Source organism: Macaca nemestrina, chromosome 16 (genome assembly GCF_043159975.1).
Source record: "Macaca nemestrina isolate mMacNem1 chromosome 16, mMacNem.hap1, whole genome shotgun sequence".
NCBI classification, from domain to species: domain Eukaryota; kingdom Metazoa; phylum Chordata; class Mammalia; order Primates; family Cercopithecidae; genus Macaca; species Macaca nemestrina.
In genome coordinates this window covers 66,901,790-66,922,867 of record NC_092140.1, presented here as the reverse complement: position 1 = coordinate 66,922,867, position 21,078 = coordinate 66,901,790, and the positions used below count along the sequence as shown (strand labels likewise).

General features: G+C 36.1%; 1 protein-coding gene and 1 long non-coding RNA gene across 7 annotated transcripts in view; one reads left to right on the top strand and one right to left on the bottom strand.

Annotated features, from left to right (window-relative positions):
* The window catches only part of LOC105485577 (diaphanous related formin 3), a 498,294-nt gene that overhangs the window by 31,913 nt on the left and 445,303 nt on the right, over positions 1-21,078 (bottom strand). The gene's annotated exons all lie outside the window — the stretch shown is intronic.
* LOC105485573 (uncharacterized) overlaps positions 3,630-21,078 on the top strand; it is a 29,470-nt gene continuing 12,021 nt past the window's right edge. The window contains exon 1 of the long non-coding RNA XR_989674.3: positions 3,630-3,708. This is a non-coding gene — a long non-coding RNA (uncharacterized lncRNA). The remainder of the gene's footprint in view (positions 3,709-21,078) is intronic.

The window sequence follows — 21,078 nt, the reverse complement described above, 5'->3', positions numbered from 1 at the left end:
GTAAACATTAGTTAAAAATAATTCTGACTCTTCAGTGTGAAGCTTATGCAATGTACATGTTAGGACTCAAATACTTCATTCAGTCTAAGACAAGTCAAAAGGATTTTAAAAAGCCAAGTATAGAATTTAGAATGTAGAATACCCCATGTATAGTTCACAGTATTCTCTGTTCTATGGTTTTGATAAAAATAATACAATAAAACTAATTTTTTTTCAATTACTTGGTACAGATTACTCATAGTTTTGAGAAATTCTTGTTTTTTTTTTTCTTTTAGAAAAGAATACAAACTTTTACTCCTGATAGCTTTGCTATTTTTCTGAGTATCTGAGAATATATCTATGAAATCTGATGAGGCAAAAGGAAGGTTGAGGTTTAAAATTCGAGGGCTAATAAGAGGTATGAATGGTAAATAAATAATTACGAATTTTGAGCCAAAGAGGTCATTTAAATCATTTCTAGTTGTATCCTCTTTTCCAGACCTTTTACATCCCCCTACTTCCCCAGCTGACACCCCCCCACCAAATAAGGTCTATATTCTTGGCTGTTTCTGGAATTCTTGGTAAGGCTCACCACTATAATCTATCTTCTGGACACTAAAGAATGCTGAAGCCCAAGCCTTCCTCCATTTTCCAGTTTGAAGGTGACAATGTTATAGTCATAGAACTTTAGTTTTCCTTTTAATGACAAGGAAACAGGCTCAGAATGGTCAAAGACATGCCCCAAATGACACAGTGAAATAGTCAGGGTACACTCTTTTGCCATGCAGAAATTGACCCACTACCACCACTTCCATCAGCCACAACCTACTCTATTAGGCCTCTGAAAATTCAGCCTGGTGCTCCTCCTTTATTACACCAAACAGCCTCTCCTTGATTTCATGTTTTCCAGGCTGTGTATTGCTCCCTGGGAGTTATTTTGGGTCTAATTTACCTGTCAAAAGTGTGAAATACTGATTATAATAAAATCTTTCCTCTGACTCCAACTCTTTCTTTAATCACAGAGCTTACACTCTATTGGGAGAGGCAGGCATTAAACAAATAATCAAACAAATATGTAATTATAACTTGTAAGTACAATGAAGGAAAAGTAAAGGGTGCAATTATGAAGTGTAACAAGGGACCTGATTTAAGTTTTAGAGGGAAGGCAGTTACAGGAAAATTACTATGAGAAAATTATATTTGAGACCAGAACAAGAAAGAGTTAGCAAGACAGGTTTACTGGAAGAATGGCATTCCAGGTAGAGGGAACAGCTTGAAGGACTCCAGTGGAAGGCGCTTATGACTGGAATGTAGTGACCAAAGAGAAGAGTGACTGGACTGAGATGGGAGAGGTAGCCTGGGCCTGTGGGTGAGGGTGTTCTGGGACATTGTGTGAACTGAGATTTTATTCAAAGAACTACGGGAAGCCACTAAAAGATGTTAGGCAGGAGTATGGGCTGGCCAGATGTGCTTTTATAAGCTCTCTGATGTCATGGAACTCAGTTCTTTGTCTGACTCTGATTGTCAAAACTCAGGCTTAAAAGTGTGTGACATTATTCCAAGGAATTAGGAAAATTATCAGTGCAAATCCCTCTCTGTTACTTGCAAAGACAATTTAAAGCAAATGCTCCTTGGATGGTCTTTATATAGTATCAGAATTATCTGCAACCTCACATGAAAACTCACTGCAGAACAAAAACAGCATATTTCCTAATCTTAGAAAAAAGTAACAAAGTTTATGCAAAATTCATGAAGCACGTGATGGAGTATCTCAAAAACAGTAAAAATGATAATGTTTTTAATAAAAAGAGAAAGAAAATTATTGTAAAATTATATGACAAATTTGAGTTTCTTACTTGCAGAATAAACTTGAAATTTTCCTTTATATAGGGAATTATATATTTAAATCTGAATTTTAAATGATCCTTATAATCCTCATTTAGAAAGCAAGGCCAAAAGTGAATTTTCCAGGAAATAGTTTCTGAAATAAATTATGAAATGATGACATGTTTAGTATCCAACCTTCTAAATTCAACATAAAGAAAAATCCTTAGCAATATCCTAAAATGTGATTCTTAAACAAGTGACTTCATTCCTTTGATTTCTAATTGTTCTTATGGTGCTATACATAAACCAAAGTCACCAAATACTCCCCCTTCAATTTGTCTACCATTATAAGAAAGGACAGATATGAAAGATATTAAATACTTTTGTCTTTGAAATATTAAGAACCAATAGTTAGCCTCAGTGACATCAAGAAAAATAATTCTAGAATGGACTTAGTCAAGGTAAAATGAAATAGGAGACTGGCAAAAACTCAGATAATTGTGTATGACTCCAACCATCACAGGATACTCAAGATTTATTTGCTAAAGAATAAAAATCTTGTCTCAGGCCAAGGTTTATTCCAAGAGTAAGTGTATGAGGTTTATACACTGATTTTGGTCTAGTTTACTATAAAAGAAGTTATTTTACTCTTCATTTGTTGCACAGTTGTTGAAAAATTTAAAGCTTTTCATTCAAAGGTTAGATAATACATTACAGGAAAGCATAATTTCATGGTTTCTAAAATTAAATTTGTGTATTAGTTGGGTACTTCAACAACTTAAGAAAAGTCACTGAAAATGTTATAAACTAGCTAATTTTTATAGCTTCTAAAATGCTTGATTGTTAAAATAAACAACGCTCTTGGGATGCCTACATTTCTGCTTAATAAAGTAAATTAGCCTTTATATAGTTTCTTAGTGAACATATGACTTTAGTAAATGCTTCCTTTGTTCCTGGTTCTTGGGAAAATATTATTGAAAACACAAACAAAGTAAAAAAAATGTTACAGTTGTAGAATGAAACAAAGTTGTTCAGTCATTGGAAACATCTGGTACTGAAAGTGGATTTCTTAATTATTGAGAGGGCCCTAAAATATAAATATTCACAGGTTCAAAAGAGTACTGCCAAATAGGTTATCAAGCAAAAAATATGTAACCACCTGGAGAACAAAATCCATCTGTCTGACTGAACCTAGTTGAAAATAATTTTTTAGACTTGTTAGTAAAACCCTCATGTAAAATTTATTTGATTGAATAATTTACTAAGATTATTTCCATAAGCATCATAAAGTGCTATAGTCTATAAAAATGAATATACTAATCATCTTTCTCACTTTGAACCACTGCCATAGCTTCTAGTGCATATATTTTGTAGGTTACTAGTTAGGCTTCATTTGTACCTGTGATTTCAACTTGAACAAAGGATTCCCATCAATAAAGTGTGGCCATCCCATTAAAGGCCCACTTTACAGGGAAAAAGGAGAGAGTCTAACATTCCTGGTTGTAGCTGATATTTACTTGAAGGCAAGCAGCATAAATGTCTTTAAAGATGTGCACCCTGGTGCTCTTATCTTCCCCAATGCTAGAACTCAGGTGATGGCGAAAGTTAGAATGAGGAATGCCAGGAGGAATAATACTAAATCTATATTCTCTCTCCTGGAACTTTCGTGCTCGAAAAGAACCTGCTCTTACAATCCAGATGGTTCCCCCCTTCAAATAGAAGTAAAAGGGAGAATGCATTAAATGAGATAACACAATGCATGAAAGCACAAAGCACAGTACCTCACATTGAAAAGTCACTAGACAAATATTAGTACTATTAAATGGCCATTGGTCTCCTCTCCTAAGTATCAGAAAACTGTAAAAGCAACATTCTTAACAAAGAAGAGAGATCTGCAGTCAGGTAAATGATCTGCTAATAAGTGAAATGTCAATATACAACAAAGCTGGATTAATGGTTTTAATACTGAAACGTACATTCTACCCTTTCTGAAGACTAAAACATGTACTTAAGAAGTTAGTACTAAAACTTTTACCAGCAGAAGAGTATTCCAACAAAAAAAAATTAAGTACTAGAATAAAATGACCCTTATCTAAATAAGAATGACAATTTAAGCTGAGTCAAGCAATTAAAAAGATATGCACTGGTACCCTTTCCTCTAATCTAATAAAAAAAGGTCTTTAAAAAATTATTTGTTCTACCACCAAAACCTCTTATGTGGTCATCTTTAAAAATAAAACAGTAGAATTAGAACTAGAACTAAGTTAACATGAACCCTTATATTCCAAACAAAGGAAAACAACAACTTACTAAATCCTCAAATGAAAGGACTGAAAGGTTGAGAGGTAAGGATGCAGCTCTTATATTTCATTAAAAAGGATTTCCATTTTACTGCACCCAATCCCATTCACTAGCTTCTATTCAGATGAGATGGTTCTGTTGATCTTACGCTTTTAGGCAGAGATCAATCAAGATAATCCACTGAAAATCAAAATGGCATGTTACTGAAATTAACAATCACTTTTTAGAAATAGCTCAATGGATTTCATATTATCTGGATTGATTTTTGAACATTAAACAACAGATGGTTATTAATAGTACAATATTAGAATATAAAATTTAGGGCAATATGAAAACCCATCAGTTGCTATGATTACAGTATAAGAACATGTGGAGTTATTTCTTTGAGACAATGCCATGTTCTCTTACATCACAAACCTGTTACTATGACAGGGAGGATGAATGCCTGCTATATAGCGCTATGCATCCCATTACGGTGGGTTCATTCATATTTATACAGTCTATGATGTTCATGCAATCACTTTAGATCTCACTGTTATTTCAAACAAATCCATAACTGAGCAAAAGGCAGGATGTTGACAGGCATTAATGTGGGTTTTACGCTGTTTACAATTGCTTTCTAATCTACCAAATGGCTGTGAAAATGGATGCACTGTTAAAAGTGTTTTTATACACTAGTACAGACAAAGTTGGCTTGCAGTAATTTCTGTAATGCTAAACTGAATTTTCTATGGTGCTTTTTGTTTCCTTATTTGTATGTGTTAAGTAGGTTCCCGATGTTATGTAAATCATTAATAAAGAAACCAAAAACATCTTCTCATTTTATTGACATGTATTTGCTTCTGCTTGCAGAAAGTAAAAGTAAACTTGTAATTCTATCCTAGTTAGTTGTAAAATAAACTTTTAATTGCATTTCAAATGAATTAGCGAATCATATTCCCAATAGATTTGGATTATCCAATTCTAAAACTCTGAATCATTTAACTTGAGTAGGAACTTGACTAACACGTGGTATATTGAGGGCTATATACCCTAATGATTGTAAAAATTCAGAAATTCCAATTTGAAATATTAGTAATAATACTTCCTCAAACTACTCCACATGCTGACAATTGGATAGGTAAGAGAGCAGAAAGGTTTTTAGAAGAGGGGATTCAACTCATATAACAACATCTGTGATTATTTCATGAAATTTATTTAAATATCACTACAAATACACTCTATGTGAATGATCATTAGTCATCACAGCTACCAGGAAACTGCACTGCCTCTTCAGCTCTGACAGAAGTATTATTAGAGATACGTGACAGATCTAAGAATCATTACTCCCTGTGAAGCCCACCATTGTAACAAACTGGAATCTGAGGATGGGAGGTTGGGTTTTTGCTTCAACACAAGCTATGAGAAAAAGATTACCTATTGATAAAAGGAAAGGATAAATGTTCAGGATGTTTAAAAACAACTTTAAATCATTCAACTAATTATCAGCTACTTGATTATTGTGCTAATGTCTTACATTTCCCAGAAAAGGGTTAGATATAGTGAATAATTACGCTTTTATTTTAAGATGTTAATCGTGTTTGAAAATAATAGTTGCTTTTACAAACAATTTTGTTCAGAAGTAAATAATGCTCCTGGCATTTTTTTACATTATCTTAAATTATGGTAGTTAAAGAAAGTTATGTATTGGTAAAAATAAAACACTCAAGAAAGTCCAATAAAATGCATATGCCCAAATGTGCGTAAACTAAATGCTTATTGTTCAACCACTAAAATACGGGTAGCATCCTTCCAATGATCTGTCTTCCTTCTCCTCATACTTACCAATACATTTCATGCTTTTGTCATTTTTCTCTCAACAAGTTATCACACTGACATTTATAAAGTACACCATGAAGAAAATTAAATAATTGCTTGTCTGATTACAATTTCACTCTGAGCTTAAAATGAGATTTTAAGTCTTTTCCTTATGGTAAACTGATCTTCTCAAGGACTTAAAATAACTTAAAATGATGTCTTTGTAGTTGAGGGAACACAAGCCTATTTTACAGACTCAAACAACTAATGAAAGAAAAAAAATAAACGAAGTAACAATAGACCTTGCATGACAACCTGCTACATTTGAAAATCAGAGCTACCAAACACAACAGTTGCTGAAGCAACCTGAATATAGAAATCCTATTTAACAATACTTAACAAAGCAAAAATCCCTTTCATCTATCTTTTTAAAATCTCTCTTGCACAAATATTAGAGCAAATGTGCAAAAAAAGTTGCTAAATTAGTGCATGAAAAAGTATTATCAAAAGGAATAGCACAATAAGCCATATTCCTGCTTCCTTAAAAAATAGGAAGTAAGCAATATTCTTATTTCCTTAAATCAGCTTGAAGTAATTATTTCCTGTGAAGAACACAAATACTGGATGGCAAGGATTAACAGACCTAAAAGAATTAGGATGGCAGGGTGCAGTGGTCTCCCTCTGCAGCTTACATGTGTTCACTGAGGCAAAAAGAGAAAATAATGATTCTGGAAGTTAAATTTATACAAATTTAAAATTATGTCCTCTCTCCTTTTTGGTATTAAAACATGCTCACTAAGAGTAAAATATTAGTGATTGCAAAGGATAATCTTTAATACCCATTTACTAATTCAACAGATACTGAACTTCTAACATGGGTCAAGCTCTGTTCTAGGAATAGTAGACAACAAAGTTGAAAAGGTCCCTGGCTCTCATGGAGCTTATATTCTAGGAGTAAGGCAGGAGGCAGCTCACAAGAGACACACAGGTGAACACATAATATGTTAGAGGGTGGTCAGTATATTGGAGAAAAAGGCAGGGTCAACATGCTGAGGTTTGTGGTTGCTATTTTACAAAGAATGCTCGGTGTAGTCCTCTCTCATAAAGGGATAATGGAGCAGAGATCTGTGTGAAGAGATGGAGTGAGCATACATATATTTTGAAGATGTTCCAGACAGGAGCAGCAAGTACAAAGACTGATGTGTTCTGGGAATAGCAAGATGGCTGGAACAGCTGAAGGGGAGTGAGCCAGGGCCAGAGTAGCAGAAATGAGGTCAGAGAGATGATGGGGACAGATGGTTTGGCCCTTGGTCTCTTACTTCACTGGACGGTTTTGAGAAGAGTTATCTCATCCAATCTGCATTTAAGCAAGCTCACCCTGGCTGTTGTGTTCAGAACAGACTGGTGGAGGACAGGGTGGAAGCAAGGAGGCCAGTGAAGGGGGCAAGTCCAATAATCCAGGTGAGAGTGATGTAATTAATTTGTTCTCCTATTTAAGAGATCCAGAGAAAATGGGATATGTCAATTCAATAACAATTATTTTAATGACTTACTAATTTATTTCCCTGTGTCCCACTCTTTTCAGAAACACTTTGGGGCACAGAATGGTCTTAAATCCCGGTTTTATCAGAAAGTGATTTCAGTAATTCACTCCATCTTCATTTACAGCTGGATTTTCCCCAGGGCTTCCTTACAGGACTTTGAACAGTTTGGAATCAGAGCCCACTGGGAAAAGTCCGTGCAGTGACCTCCTATGGGCTGTTGGAGCTGAATTAGAATGATAGGCTTACTTGGATTTTCTAATCTTTAAGTCAGGTGGAAAGAGCTATTATTTTTCTTCCAAACTTGAGTATACAGCTCATTCACTTCTCTTACCCTGGTGACACCCACCCTTGCTGCTCCAACTGCACACACACTCTCCCTTGGTCAGCCTTAAATGTGAACACTTCCCTGAGGGAGAGAGCTGGAGGTCATCTGTCTCCATGGCTTAAACACAGGCTTCAGCTTCAAACTTTATACGTCTGTGCTAAATATATTTCTGAGCTGCAAATCTCGGTTTCTATTTGTGTATAGTGTATCTCACTCTTGTTCAAATTCCTCACATCTGAATGGACATTGTTTTTCTTCTGAAAGAAAAAACTTGCTTCTCTTTACATTCCCCATTTTAGTTACTGGTACCACCATTTTCCCATTTAGCCCATTATTTCTACCATGGAGAAAGATGAATGGGGAGGAAAGAGTAATTCTAATAATAGTGCATCTCCCCATAGTATAACACCTAATTGCCCCCTTTCCTTTTATCTAGCAATTACTCAGCTGGAAACCTTTGTAATAGTAGCCAAATATTTCTCTGGTGGGGACTTCCTGTTTGGAGAACTCTGGAATAGAGGGATGAATGTGTGCTTGAAGGGTGAATACACAGACACACACAAATTCCTTTATTAGGTCACAATGATATTTTTTTCTGACAAGTATCCCCAAGAATGTAACATTGTAGGATGCGGCAGAGAGAGAGAGCTCACCAAATATTCTATGTACTTTCCTTCCTTTCCTACATCTTTCTGCAATTAGGTTGAGGCCGTGTGACAATCTCTGGTTCATGGGTATGACTTAACTTGTGGTATATTTAGGGTGAGGTAGTTAAGAGTCAAAGTATCTCCTCCATCCCTCTTTCCATGGTGCAAAGACCATGATCTTCCAGAGGATAAAGCCAGTTGATGGGGAGAAGTTGTCTGACCCACACTGGACTTCATATGGGAAAGAAATAAACCTTTATTGTGTTAAGCCCTTGAGATTCTAGAGTTCATCTGCTATAACAGTCTTCATGCTGAAAAATAAAGATTGCTTGGTTATCCTGGTTAAATCAACCATAAATGTTAAAGAGTAGATTATTTTAGTACTTCTGGCATTTGGAAATTTATCAAAAATCATTTCCGTTAATAGTTCCTTTTACTATTTTCTTTGAGATAATTAGTTCAGCAGTTTATTTACTTAGTAAAATAAGTTACTCAGATTGAATTTCAAAGATATTCATTTTTTATTTTAGTATTTGAAGATTCGGTATATCAGCCTTTACTAACACCATTTTTCTCTTTCTGTATGTATATATATATTGCATGTATGTATATTTTATAATGTTCTCTTCCAGTCTTTGCCTCCAAGTCTAAAAAATTACACATTTAGAAATTGATCTTATCCTTCTGTTAATTTTAGTTGCATGCATTTCATTGTACCTACCTTGAGGTACATCAAAATCACAGATACTGAATGTTCACAACATGATATAACAAAGATCTTGGCCTTTGACATTTTTGGTAATTTTGATGGAAGGTAATCATTGTGTGTTAATTAGATGCTCTCTCACAAGCCATCTCTGAAATCCTTGGTTCCCTCCACAGTCCGAATCCAGTGCCTCTCTAGAGACATACACAGCACTTGGGCATAGAGGTGGTAAACAGTGATCACATTGCTGCATAAATGCTTGCTTATCTAGCTCCTTCCAAATTGTAACCTAGGTCAGTTTGAGGTCAGAGGCCAAGTGTGTCTTTATCTCTCTGTATTCCCAGCACTTCAGGTAGGTCATAGCTCATAGCTGAAGCTCAATAAATATTTGTTTGTTCACTGAATAAATGAACTGAGGAAAATTATTTCTGAAATGTTTAGCTCATTCAAGACCATGGCTTCCTATTGTGGGGGTTGTGAGTTTTTTTCCCTCGGGAAAAAGTTCTTAACTATGATTGGATTCTCAAAGGAATTGGGAAATCTTTCAAAAAGGCTAAAAGCCATTGTTTGAAGATCACAAACACACATACATAAACATACTAACTTAATGGCCATACATACATCACTGCATTCTTACCACTCCATATTCATCTGCCCACCCGCACAGATCTGCAAGGTCTTCCCTGGGAAGCTCTCCAACTTATTGATTCTTTCCTACTAGAAAGTTTAGCGTTCCTTAAAACCTCTGATATTTGACTGAGTACTGCCTTTCTCCAGATTATTTGTAAAAGTGTTAAGTAAGCCTAGAGCTAATATCAATCCCTAAAGAAACCTATTCCTTAAACTTCTCAACCTTTTCTTCTTACTGTTTGTTTTCCTTTCCTAAGATAGTTCCTTTACCAAAAGTAAACCTCTCATCCAACCTCAACGAATAAAGATTTGTTATTATTTATTTTACCATCTTGGCCATAGTAATTGTATTTTTCTTACCTTTAATTAGGAAGATGATATATAACAGCTAGGCATACTCAGTATTAAAATCTGCATTTGTGAGATGAAGAAATGCCCTAGCTTTCTAACTAGATGCCTTCTCATTACCTAACTTATAATGAAGACTGAGCCACTTGTCATAAAAAAAAAATTATGCTTAACTTACAAATTGAATGTGGTTATTTTCAGTCTTTAAAGAAGAAAATAAAATGTGAGAAATCTGAAAATGAAGCATTATATTGGTCTTGCTAGATATTAAATTCACAATGTAGAAAAGCTGTTTATTTAAAATACTTTTTGCTGACAGAGCTTGATTAGGGGAAAAGGACTTCTGAAAATCAGCTTTAGAACACACGCACACAAACCTTCCCTGACCTTTCACACTGCACTTACAAAGGCATTACATGACTTTACCATTCAGTCTCTCTTAGGAAGTATTTTTATTTTCTTATTAACAGCGGTAGAAAAACCAAAGCTAATATTTAAGCCTTGAGATCCCCCCTCCTTAAGATGAAGTGAGTACACAAAACATGAAAATATACAGATATATTCTTTATCTATATATCAAGAAGTATATCAAAGCTTTATGGCCTCCTTTTGCTTCTCTGACCTAATCTCCTAGTTAATCCCTCTACAATATACCTACCTTCTTGCTGCATACCAGCACACTTCTGCCTTGAGTCCCTCCTTAAACTCCTTCCTGCACTCATGTGCAAGGCTCATTCACTTCCTCATCTCCTTTATGTCTATCCTCAAACACCACCCTGTGGGGAAGCCTGCCTTACATCAGGCTTTATTCCATTTAAATGGAATCTCTCCATTTAAAACTGTATGCCCTCATGCTTGCCACTACCAATATTTGGCACTCTCTATCCCTTTTCCTAATCTTTAAAAAAAATTAAATATGGCTCTCCTTTCTTTTCTCTTTCTTTCTGGGAGTCTCCTTACATACATGTAAATCTGAGCTGTCCAATATAGCCATAGCCAATTGTGATGACAGAGCACTTGAAATGGCTAGCCCAACTTGAGATGTGGTGAAGTGTAAAATGCACACTGATTTTGAAGACTTTGCATGACTAAAAGAAAGCAGAGTATCTGATTAAAATTTTCATATTAATTACATGTTGAAATAATACTTTGAATATATTGGGTAAAATAAATTATTAAAATTAACTTCATCTGTTTAACATATGTGTTCCTCACTAGGAGTCGATTGGACAATGCAGTATTAGACTTTTTTGCTGTATTGCATGTCCATTATACTTTTTTCTATATGCAGCATCTTTTTTCGCTCTCTGCTTCTGCTGGATAATTTCTGAGAGTCTTCTCGTTTGCCTATCCTGTTTTCCGCTTGTCTAAACTGCTATTTCATCCAGCACTAAGTTCTTAATTTTATATTTTGTATTTTTCGGTTCTAGAAATTCCATTAGATTCTTTTGATAGATTCTTATTATCGGGTGAAGCACTCCCTCTTTTTATGTATTTTCTCTTCCTCTAGTTTCTGAAATATATTCATTTCAAAGTTCCTGTCTAGTAACTCCAGTACTTGGATCATCTAAATAACTGTTTCTTATATGCATGTTTATGTGTGTGTGTGTCCAAATGTCCTATCTCTTAGCATGTCTAGCAGTGTTTTATTGAAATCTGGACATTGTATATATATTAAAAAAACAAAATATAAAAAGAAAACAAAAACCTAGGAGGCCCCAGATGATGTTGTCTTCTGAGGATTCACTTTCTTCTCCTGGAAAGAAAAGGTAAATGTCTTACTAACCTCCATCCATTCAGGAACTGAGCTAACCCCAGGCTAAGTTGCAGTTTTACTAAGATTGGGCCTATTTTGATTTGCTCTGTTTCCTAGGGCATAGGCTTCCAGGGTTTTCGACTGATTGTCTGGCAGGTTACCATTTCCTCAGCAAAAAGAGGTCTTCTTAGACTTCGTCTCTTGTGAAACCCCTCACCATCCACAGCTTCAGAATTCAGTAAATCTTATGAAGGGGAAATGGACTCTGTGCTGAGGCCCTTCAAGTTTCCTTTTTGCCAGTCCAGCCTCACACAACTGCCAAAACGTGGTTGGCTTCTTGGCCCAAAGCAGAAGCCCTCTGCCTGGGGCCAAACCCAGATTGTCAATCTCTCGCCTTGGCAGCTGCAAGTATCTTCCTACAGGCAGGTAGACTTTGCTCCAAAATTTAAGTAGCTGTGGTCCTCACTGTTTCCACAGCTCTTGGATGATCTTTGTTTCCTCTGGTATGCTGGTTGCTCTTGGCTGGAATGTTGATCTGCCACCATCTTCACTCCCACACAGAAGCAGAAGCTTGCTGTGCTTCTTAGTACTCTTTACCATCTAACAAGCTATGTACAGTCATGTGCTGCAGAATGACACTTCAGTCAATGAAGGACTGCATGTATGATGGTGATCCCATAAGATGATACTGCATTTTTACTATATCTTTTTTATGTGTAGATATGGTTAGATACACAAATACTTACCATTGTGTTATAATTGGCTACAGTATTCAGCATAGTAACATGTTGTGTAGGTTTGCAGCCTAGGAGCAACAGGTTATACCAACAGTCTAGGTGTGTAATAGGCTATCCCTTCTAGGTCTGTGTAGGTACACTCTAGTATGTTCGCATAACAATGAAATCGCCTGACAATGTATTTCATCATTAAGTGCCATCTGACTATATTTTATTTATGTAGTTTATCATCATCTTCCTTCAGCAGAATGTAACTTCCAGGAGGGGTAGGGTTTGACTATTCTTTTCACAGCTGCACCCTCAAAAATGTGAAAAGAATTAATTCCATAGCCATTACAATGGTAAGATAGGAGAAACCTGAATGAAAGTGATTATTAAATAAAAATGAACTGATTTGTCTTCCCAGTCTGACAGCCAAGAAAACAGAATTTTTTTTTTTTACCATAATTTACTATGTTCTTACTGTGTGCCAAACAGTGTGTGAGAGGTTTGCATTCAAAAATGATTATAGCATAATCCTCACTCCAAAGAAACAGACCAGCAAAAAAAATAGGGATTAAAAACAAAATAACCACCTACTTTCTTGACTCATGACGAGACAGCAGCCATGAAGTTTTAAACACATGAAGACCCTAATTAACCACAAACCCCTTCGAAAATTTCTGTGGGAAGTTATACTCTTATTACTCCCACAGTGCCACTCGGATTCTACTCAGAACAATCTGCCAATTTTTCTATAATTGCCTTCAGGGTCTGCAGCATCTTTGTTTTCAATGGTGGCAAACATTTTTCCCCTTGAAAGTAGATTTGACTTTAGAAATAGTCAGAAGCCCTTTGGAGTGAGGCCTGATAAAAAAGGAACCTCATAAAATCATTTCAGATCAGTGAGGGACAACTATAAAGTAAGCGGGACTCCTTGTGTTTTTTGTAAACTGGCTCTGAAGGCAACTTCAAGAAACTTGAAAATACAGAAGCATGAAAATATTGTTGAAGTAAGTACTTTAGTGTTTTCTTTCATTATTTTAGTCCTGTGGTTGAACATACAATTTTTAAAGTATACAATACCCACTGAAAGTTAAGAATGAAAGAATGCAGGGATGAACAATTAGTATATTGGGAATATAAGGAAGTATATTATTAATTGTTATGGTAAATGAGACTATTGAGATTTCTCAAATCCTGTATTTCATGGCTTAAAATACACAACTTTCCTGTGCTAATATTACTAAGCAGGTTTTTAATAATGAGTAGTTCTATTTTGTGTTTCATGATATTTGAACTATGTATGTAATACTTCGGTTTTCCTTATTTACTGTTGCTATCCACTAGGACTATGTAGACGTTTCTCAGTATCCATGGGGGATTGTTCTAGGACCTCCCAAGGATAATAAAATCCAAAGATGCTCCAGTCCTTGATATAAAATGGCACAGTACTTGCAAATAACTTATGCACATCCTCCTGTATACTTTAAATCACCTCTAGATTTACTTCTAATACCTAATGCAATGTAAATGCTATATAAATAGTTGTTATACTATATTTTTTAAGGAATAATAGCAAGAAAAAAAGTCTGCACATGTTTAGTACAGACGCAATTTTTGAGTATTTCTTATCTGTGGTTGGTTGCAGCCATGAATGCTGAACCCCTGGATACGGAGGGTCAACTGTATATCTTTTACATCATATAATTTTTGAATCACCCTCTAACATGAACTTGAGAACACATAAAATAACAACCAACTGTGAAGAGAAAAGTAACTTGTTCCCATTTTCAGTTGAGGAGCTAGTAGGTCAAACAGGGAAGAAGAAAGAAAGGAGAAATATTAAGAATACAAAATAAAATACAAACTAATACAAACTACGAAACTGAAAGCTGGCTGCTCGTAATGGTGATTAAGTTACTCTAATATATTGCTTAATGTATACTTCGTAAAAGTTCTGACATTTTAATTTACAAACTACTATAGAACTCCAAATGATAAAACACTTTAAAGTGTCCATAACCCATACATAAGCTACCACTTTAAGAGACTATTTCTTTTATCTAGCTCCTGAACGAAACAAGCTTTGACTGTGAATGGTCTGCTATTAATAAGAGAAAATAAAGTAGCCTCTGAGAGGTCAACTTTCTTTTGTCTCCTTTTTTTTCTCTCCTGTTAGTCATTCTCAGATTACTATTAATAATTCGGATTGGCTATATTTGCATTTGTGGACAATCAAGATAGCCAAATTGATTTCTTCAAATGGAAAGTACTAACAAAAATATGTTGCTATTTTATAGTAATAACACATATTTTCCATGGAAATAGTTTGATTGGGTAGAATTGACACATGCATATAAATGCAAGGAAGTAATTATGATTATATTATTAGCAGTTATTGTGGCAATAATTTCAGAAAATGGTTATATCCATCTGTCTGAGAAAACAGACTTTAACACAAAATGAAGTCATATTCATTACATGAAAGAAGTGATTAGAACCTAGTAGTAAAGCCAGCTAAATGTGTTTCTACTAAGCTCCAAGTTTAAGTTTTAATGCATTTTTAAATGTTTCTGGTCTCAAAACATTGAACAGCTGACAATTTCCCCCAAGAGAACAATACCTTGAGGTGAAAAGCAATTAGAATATGGATTGACCAGCAATCAGTAATCATTACTTGGTACATTCAATGTAGTACGCTGGCACCTGGTTAAGTAATTTGGAAACTAGTTAAGTACCTGGAAAACAGAGGTTTCTCAAGTTAAATGTGAAAGCTCACAGAAATAAAATGGACTTTCTCACAGTTACAACGTATCAGGAAGAAAACTGCAGAATAAGGTTTTAGAAAGTTAAAAATGGGTGAACATATTAAAGGGAATTGGAATCAAAGGGATTGAAGTAGAAAATCTGGTATTTCTGGGAGTTTAAATTCCCCAAAGTTTATAACTTCGAAGAGCTGATGATACATTTCATATCAAGGTTTAATATTTCTATGAAGGTGGTTTAAATATACTGTATGATTCAAAAAAAGCTTTTATTAAATTCTTAAACTGCAAGGTAAGAAATGAAAATAAATTACTAAGTCAGTGAAACAAGAACTTCTACAAACTCCCTTCACTGCTGACATCTTTCCACCTACATCACTTTGCCAGTAGACTCCACCTTCCCTCCCATTTCTACCGATGAACTGTCCATGCTCCAATAAGGTCAACTCCTCCACTTGCAACCTAGACTTCATAATCTCTCATTCAAGGACAATGCTCCAACAATTTACTCATCTTTTTCTAATATACCAATTTCTCCCCACTTCATTTGATTAAACAAACATACTATTTCTTTCATCTTAAAACAAAAACAAAAACAAAAACAAAACCTTCCCTTGATCCTAATTCCTCTTCAAACTACTAATTCATTTCTTTCCTTCCTTTCATTTGATTACTTTTTTAGAGACAGCGTCTGGCTCTGCCAACCAAGCTGGTGTGCAGCAGCATCACCATAGCTCTCTGTAGTCTTGAACTCTGGGGCTCAAGTGATCCTCCTGCCTCAGCCTCCCAAGTAGCTGAGACAACAGGTGAGAGCCACCATGCCTAGCTAACTTAAAAAAAAAAAAGTTTTAGAGATGGAGTCTCACTGTATTGCCCAGGTTAGTCTTGAACTCCTCCAACCTCATCCTCTCTTTCCTTTTATAGCAAACTCCCTTGAAAGAGTCACCTATAATTGCAGTTTCTAATTTCTCTTATTCTCTCTTGAACTCATTCCAATCAGATATTTGTCCCTACCACAGCACTAAAATTCTGCTTCTTCTTGAGGTCACAGTAGCCTCCACATTACCAAAACCAATCATCGTTTTACAATTTTGACCTTACTTGACTTTTCAGCAGACTGGACACAGTGGTCATTCTCTGCTACCTAAAATTCTTTCTTCCTTTGGCTTCCAGGACTTCACCCTTGCTTGGTTTTCCTTCTCAGTGTTTTGTGTTTCCTCCTCCTCCTCCTCCTGAGCCCCAATGTCAGTATGTTCCAGGGCTGTCCTTGAATATTAACTCTCTTATATCTACACTTAATTTCAAAGCAATCTACTCCAGTCATATTGTTTAAATACCATTTACCTACTGGCAATCCCCCAGTTTATATTTCCACAGCTCTGACCTATCTCTGGAATGCATTTTCTGAATGCTTTAAATAAGACATACTGCTTTTATGGTACTAATAAATATTTTTAAAAAACATCCTATTTATTCTGGATTTTAAAAAGACCGTATAGACTAAAAATCCTTTACTAAAAGACCTTCATTCCCGTGTATAATTTTTTAAAAAGTTGCCAGTCATGAGGACTACAAAGATGAATAAAGAAACTTAAAAATCATCTGTCCTCTCAACACGTAGAGATAACTACTTTCATACACACATAAACTCTTTAAAAAGCAGATCTATGCCCATTTGGAACAAAATCATACCTGAGAAAAAGTTTTTAAATGAATACATAATCTTTTGTATTCTTTCAGATGAATAACTTTTATTTCTGGGTGAGCCTATAATTTTATAGAATCATTAGTTTAACATGATTTACTTTTATTAAGTTGGTCTTCTTTCAAAACAACAGATTGACTACAGCTAAGATAGAAAAGTGTTAAAAAGTAATACTATGGTGTATCTGCAAAGATCTTAAAAAAAAACCCAACAACTTCATTTTGATTATTTCAAATGTACTCTCTACATTTAAAGTTAGTTAAAAAATGGCACAACAAATTATAAAGCTGAAAAAGACATACTATTTGAAATATGGGAGTAGATTAGGGATATATTAATAAAATGGTGACTCATCTCTCTTATTGTTAAACAATCATGGGAGAAGGAATAATAAAGAACTTGCTCAATTAACAATCTGGTTTAAAATGGCTCTGCCAACAGAATGGCTTGCCAGTTGTGTGAGCATGGGAAAATCTGAGTCTTCATTTATTTGCTGGCTCTCATCTTAATATTGTTGTGATTAAGTGAGATAATATACATAAATATCCTAGCAGAGTATCAGGCCTTTTCAACAAAAGTTGGCTATTACTGCCTTTGTATTAATTTCTTAAACTGATTTACTACCTTCTTTTTCAAAACAGGTTTACTTACAAAAGCTATTCAAATAAACAAGCAAAAAAAAATTAAAGAGAAAATTCACAGAGCTCTGAATTCAGCTTGAAAGTTTTTAAGCAACACAATTTATTATACAGAACAAAACTATACTTTGAGATGAGTTTCTTCTGTCAAAAAGACAAAATACTCAGAGGATTTAACTGAATGACTATAATGCACCCTGGCCAAGAAGCGAGGCTTTATCTTGCTCTTTAAAGTACATGCAAGTGAGCACTGTTCTTGTCATTTTAATATAGACTTTCCACCCTTAAATTGACTTTATGAAATAGTTAGATAATTGTTGTGTACTTTTAAGTCACTTTGCCAGTGTTCTTGAACTGTGAAAGTAATTCAGTACTGAACTCATAAAATATACTCCCCAAGGTCCAAGTTTAAGCGAGCATAGTGATTTGTTTCCTAACAATGGAGCCCAACCACAATTAAAAACTCCTTTGTACTGGACAGTCCTTGAAGCTTTGAGTGGCTTTCTTATCGACAGCCCTTCTGAGCATCCTGCAGCTAACAGCAGGTTTTTTTTTCCTATAATCTACTACCGCCATCCCCACAACTGTCATGATCAAGAACTATTTACCTTCATTTCTACCACACCATTCTCACTGACTCAATGACTTCTTTTGTTACTACCATAACGAATGCTATTGCTCTTACTACCATCACCATTACCACACCACCACCACCTCTCTTACTAACACCGCCAGTACCATCGTTGTCACCACCACCATCACCACCACTACCCTATCTCTTACCAACACCACTAATGATAAGCTAGAAGTAAACTAAGTCCTTTACTTGAATTACTTCATTTAGTCCTCAGAACAATTCAAGATATGCTGTATTCATTATGTTGATGAGGAAGTCAAGGCACAGAGAACTTAATAATTTTTGGCATATGTTCCTATATTAGGTGAATGGGAAAGCCAGAATTCAGATCAAAGTTTGAATAACTCCAAGGCTTAGCATATCATTTGGTACAGAGTTAACACTAAGAAAAATTTGTTGCACGAATAAATAAAATTTGTCATGCTTTGGGTAACAGGGCTCAATGGACAAAGGATGGTATCTGATCCACAGGCAGTGTGAACTTGGCATGAGGCAACCTGGCAGAAGAATGCCTTATGAGACATTCTATAGTAGATATCCAACTCACCTTGTAAGCTCCTCTCTTTGGGACAATAAAACACAAAGAGAAAGTTACAAATAGAATAGGATCACTGAAATCAAGGACCAGAGAGAAGACAATATGTTAGAACCACAAAGTCAAGAAAACCATGTAAATATTAGCCAAAAAGGTAACAGCATTATATCCAGCTGGTAATGACAAGAGAAACAGAGGCAGAGAGAGGCAGAAGATACATCATTAAGATGACACTGCACTCTTGGGGCAATGGCAATATCCTGAACAACCTTCCAGTTTTCCAAGTGGTTGGTTAGGTAGCTGCTGACATGGTCTTTTAAACTTTTTGTCTGGCTTCTCTTTCTCTAATAAAGCAGTGGTCCTTTTCTCAGGAAACAAGAGATTCATCTGTCTGTTCAAGTCAGTAACTCAATAGCCACATGTTTTATTCCCCATATACAATCACATACAATGTTCTGTATTTTCTCTCTATTCCCACTGGTTGAACTCTGGCCCAAGCCACCACTATCTCTTATCTGGATTACAGCAATTCCCTCTGACCTAGTCTCCAGTCATCGACTCTGGCCCCCTCAATCTGTTCTCCATATAGCTGGCTCTCACACATATCTTCTGCACCTAGCTCAGACGTATTCAGCTCTCACTTAAATACTACTTCTTTTGGGGAGGCTCACCTTCCGAGTAGGTTGATCTTCCTGTTATTGACTTGTCATTCTCCATTTTCCTTTCTTAACACTACCACATTTACAGTTACTTGTTCACTTTAATAAGTCTTCCCTTCTAGATGGCAGTTTCCATGAAAACAATCCTGTGTCTATTTTCTTTAATGCTATGCACCAGAGGCAACCTTTTTGGCGCCAGGGACTGGTTTCATGGAAGACAATTTTTCCACAGGAGTGAGGGGGAAGGATAGTTTCAGGATGAACCCATTCCACCTCATATCATCAGGCATTAGTTAGATTTTCATAAGGAGTACACAACTACATACCTCGCATGTGCAGTTCACAGTAGGGTTCATGCTTCTATGAGAATCTAATGCTGCTGCTGATCTGACAGGAGGCGGAGCTCAGTGGGTAATGCTCACTTGCCTGTTGCTCACCTCCTGAGGTGCGGCCCAGTTCCTAACATGCCGCTAACCAGGTCCTATCTGTGGCCTGGGGGTTGGGGACCCCTGTACACCAAGTACAGTGCTACAGTACCTGGCACATAAGAAGTGAAACATATTTTCTCAACAAATACATCATCTGTAGTAATCTGAAGGTCTCTCTCTCTTTTTTTTTTTTTTTTTGAGATGGGGTTTCACTATTTTCCCCAGGCTGGTATTAAGCAATCCTCCCACTTTGGCCTCTGGAGTAGCTGGGACTACAAGCATGTGCTGCTGCATCTGGCACAGTCTGTTTTCTGAAACCTAAAAAAAAAACTCTCAATAAATGATCTCAAATGTGTTTGTAAACATCTTACAATTAAAAGAACTAAAATTCAGTCCACCTCCACTGAGGACTGACATTATACAGGTACCATGCAGAGTGATCTGGAAAGGGGAAGTAGTATTCAAAGGGAAGTTCTCAACAATTTAAGCAGTGGAGTGACAGGATCAGATCTGTGTTTTAGGAAGAAAAATTTGGCAGCAGTGTTGGGACTAAAGTGTGTTAATACTTGAGGAAGGGGAGCTGTTAGGGAGCTATTAAATTACTATAAGAAAGAGGTTTTTTTGATGGCAGAGCTAGCCACCTACATGGCCATGTAACCTAGTTCTGGCTACTAAAGCTTAAAAAAGAAAGTCTGTTAAAGGACTTCCAAGAACAATTCTCCCTCATAAAAACAGAGACTCAAAAGAAGACGGCCTGTCCCAAGATCTATATATCTTTGGGCACAGCTGTGTGTGGATCTGATGCCAGTTATTCTGTAAGCATGAGTTGCTGAGCCACGGATAACAGCCATGGAGAGCAAAGAGGAAAGTTAAGAGTCTGAATCACGGCTGGCATCATGGCTCGTGCCTGTAATTCCAGTGTTTTGGGAGGCTGAGGCAGGAGGGTCCCTTAATGACAGGAGTTAGAGACCAGCCTGGGTAATACAAAACCTGTTTTCAAGAATTAGCTAGGCATGGTGGTGCACACCTGTAGTCCCAGCTACTTGGGAGGTGAAGGTGGAAGGATCTTATGAGCTCAGGAGCTTGAGGCTGCAATGGGCTATGATCACACCACTGCCTGCTAGCCTGGGCA